We start from the raw sequence: 4,222 nt of genomic DNA on the forward strand, positions 1-4,222 counted from the left end.
CCCTGTTTTGCACCTACTGTTTGCCACAAAATCCTTGACGGCTGGACGGCAAAGAGAATGGTATCATACATTGACAAGAATGGACTGAAACCAAATTCAGCCTTACTACTGACAAATCTTAGTTAAAAAAAAAAAATAAAAATTTGTACCTGCAGAATTTCTTTTATTTGTAGAAGCCATCCTGATGATTTCTTCCACCCAGATATTAAAGAGAACAAAAATATTGAAGCTAATTCCTTTCACTTTGCTTGCTGCTGAGCAGCATTTCACTGCACACACGGTTGCTGCTGAGAAAATAGCAAATATCTTACAAGTGTTAATTTTCATACTGATGATTTAACTATATAAGATAACCATAGGAAAATATCTAATTTAATTATATATATAATTATAATAGTTATTACACATAATATTTTGTTATAGATTAAATTATATGTTATATGCTATGCTATATTTATTATAATGTAATAATAAAATAAAAAATAATAAATATTATACATTTATATAAGTCAAAGGGATCATTTGACTATAAATGGTGAGAGCTGCCATCTGAACTTCATTTTGCCCTTTCTTTTGCGCTAGACACAACATCTGTAACCTAGGAATACTGCACCCACATATGGTTCTGGCACTGCTTTTCCAGTGTGAAGAGTCCAATGTAAAACTGGCATAGCTTGGCCTAGGGAGGTTGAAGTCTATGCAGAAAATACAGTAATAATACTACGGCAATTGTAATAACTTGCAAGCCTGTAGTATTCTTAATACAATATCTTTTCAAAAAATTCCCTTTTTCTTACCCCAAAATTCTTTGCAAAATCAAATCTTGGCTGGAAGTTGTTTGTTAGCTACAAGGAGGTTACACAGACCCACATGTGCCACTGAAGCTGCAGAGCTGCTCCTGGGAAAATGTGAAGGATTGCAAGTGCTGTTCTCTAGTTCTTGCTGAGCTCCCTGGCTGGACTGAGAGATTTAAGGGCTTTCCTTTGCTTCTGTTTCTCCAGTGATTTACCCCATGGTATCAAAAGTAAACATGGTACTGTCAGGACCGGTGCTCAGAAATGGGGTGGGTTACACACAAAATGTTATCTCTGACACATAACTAAAGCTATAGACTTCCAAACCTCCTGTAAATGAGAATGACCCTCTGAAAACTTAGGTCCACTGGAGGTCTTTGCAGAACATTTCTGCCTGTACTTTTGGAGGTTTTTTTAGGGAAACCTTAGCAATTTTTGCCTTTTTGGGAGAAAGATTTATTGTACAAACGCTGTGATTGACTGTTATAAAAATTTACTTATAGGGTTTTTATCTAATGCCTACAAAAAAAAAAAAAGGACTAAAAAGCAATTTCCAAAACTAAAAATGACTACACACAAAGTCAATTTGCTAATGGTAGAGGCACATGCCCGGGGCTGCAACGAAAGGCAATGCATTATTCTGTTCAGTGTGACTGAGTCACCTCGACTGGCAAGCGATGCAATCATTACAAAACAATGTTCCAAAAACCTATGACAGGATAAAAGTCTCCTCTGGATGTCAGTGAAAGTCAAGATTTGCAGGTGAGAAGACAAACACCCATGAGGTTACAGTTGTGCTCTCTCACTCTGCATTTTTTGGGGAAAAGTTTTTAACTGCTACATTTAATTGTCTTTTCAACAGAAAGCAACATTTTAAATAAGTTATGTCTAATTCCAAATAGATAATGCCAATTCCATGATTATACCCCCTCAGATTTTTGTATGCCTGGCGTTGAGAGATTTGATTGCTTCAAACTTTTGAAATGCAATGAGACACTTCAGTCAAAACGCAAATAAAATGCTTTAAATTTTTAAGACGTAAGCTATTATAAAACTTCAAAAATATAATACCAAGATCAGGTAAACAACCTGTGTTAATACTTACAGGCAAAATGACTTCATGGTGAAGAAGGTTTTAGAGAAATACACCTTTAAGTATATCCAGATTCCTTGTATCGCCTCCTGCAGCAAAACAGAGTATGTACTTGCCCTGCATTGTGACTGCCTTCTTATAGTCCATGTAGAAACACAAACATCCTGAAATATGACCCACAAGGAAATGCCTGTCTCTGCATGGGAAGCAAATTAAAGACTGTTCTGGAGAGGGGAAATCCAGAAGACTAATATTCACTTACAAGCAATGAAAAATATGAACATTTGAGGCAGTGATAAATGTCTCCCATACAGAAAAAACCCTGGAGACATCTTGTTTCTGTTGGTTCAGCTTTCTGAACAGTCCCCTTCATTTCCCCTGAGCTGTGTCTGAAGCATAATATCCACCCATGACTGGAAGATAAAATAACATTAAGAACTCTGAAAGATCACACAAGCACCGTAAAATGTAGCCAACTCTAGATTTAAAGAATTGCATTTTCTAAAACACAGAATAGTGAAGCAGGATTTCCTATGCTGCCTGTATCATGACCATGTACTTCATTGTAGGGTCAGTGTAAGTTTTGGTTATAATAAACGAATTTTTGGGGATTCTCTCCAGAAACAGCATATCATTAATGATAGTGGTTTTACACAGTAAACCATTTGGCTAATCCTGCAGATGTCAAGGGAATTGCCTTTAGATAGAAAATAATTCTAAATTTGATCAGGAAAAAAAAGCTAAAATGCTCTATAGCTTCTAAGTTAGTATTCAACTACCTGGCCTTGCTCGAGTGAAGGAGCCATTCTGAATGGGTTCCTTCAGGCTCTTGGGCTGGCACAGCCCTCAGCGTGTAAACATCTCCAGTCAGAGGTGATGTCTGTCAGTAGGAAATTTTCTTCTTAAATAATACTAATGCTTTTTTGATCTAAAGTAATGTTCCATCTAGCAGAGACACTGGTCTTGACACAAGAGAATTTTTTTTGTTTCACTACTACTCTAAGTTATCTTTCCTCTCCAGCAGCATCTTTGTGTATTTTATGCTGATGTTTGTATATCTCATATCCTAGAACTAGCCTGAAGGTTAAGATACAGCCTCCATTTCTTCCTTTTGTTGTCAGCCAGCAGGTAGAATTGTTGTGCTCCTTTGTGCCACACCATCAGCTTTTTCCAGGAAACCTTTGGTCTGCCAGGAAAGCTCTTGCAAACATTGAGAGTGCCTTGTTGGCTTGCCACGTTAGAGCACTGAAGAGCTTCAAATAACATTCCTACTTTGACTGTTTTCTTAGACAGACAGTTACTTTTTCTCCTATTAGTTAGAAAGTCCCAAGCTGCCCTCATTTAGAGTCCATCATGGTAAATGTATAACAAAATCTGACACAGGCTCCTGCTGCCCACCTTTTTTTTCTTTTTCTTTTAGACAAGTCCAGTAAGGAAAATAGTTTTCTTACTCATAGATGAAACTCAGTATTGTTAACTCTGATTCTTCCTCGGCAGTCCCTTGTAGGCTTGACCAGGGACTATTTTTAGTAATTTTTATATCTCCCCAGTGTTTCCAAGCTAAGATAAATTTGTAAAGCTTTTTAAAAATAAAATATCATTCTCAAAGAACATTAAAGAAAAAAGCACCACACAAGAGGAAACGTGTTCCTTACCTGTTATACTGTTACAGTCCTTTACATTATTAAAAAAATTAAACTGCCCTGTTTCAGAGACCCTACTCGCTCCTTGACTGTTCCCAAGGCTCTCTGGCTTCAGAGCTACAATGTATCTGAATAAAAGGATGGTTTTAGAAACGGGAATATTGTTAACAGAAGTTTAAAACCAGGCTAAACTTTAAGCAAATAAACACTAACAAACTATAAAGACATGAAAGAGCTTCCAGAGAAGTAATCAATACCAAAATGTTGACTGGACTCATCTCTCATGGTAAACCACAAATATTGCTAATGCCAGAAAATAGTTTAAGACGGAGCTATTTGCCAGAAGTAATGGGAAGAATATTTTCATATCCACTGTTACACCACTGTACAATTTACTGTATAAAGGGCAAGATGGTAGATCACTGGTAGATCAGAGTACTTCTATTAAAATATTTTCAGTAACTTTGTTTTACCCTAAGAGAGGATTTGGCCTGCCCGAGCTAAGTCACCCAATGCCAAGTTACTTTTCTACCTTTCAACTGACACTAAACCTCCTCTTGAAAAGATGCCAGAGACCATGTGCATTCTTGAATGACAAAGGTACTGGGATGTACTTTTGGTTGGTTTTCACTTCACCAGATTGAGTGACAAACATGTAGACACTCACAGGAAATTTAAAAAAAAAAGGCCTT

Source organism: Neopelma chrysocephalum, unplaced genomic scaffold, assembly GCF_003984885.1.
Source record: "Neopelma chrysocephalum unplaced genomic scaffold, ASM398488v2 Primary Assembly neopelma1_85, whole genome shotgun sequence".
NCBI lineage: Eukaryota > Metazoa > Chordata > Aves > Passeriformes > Pipridae > Neopelma > Neopelma chrysocephalum.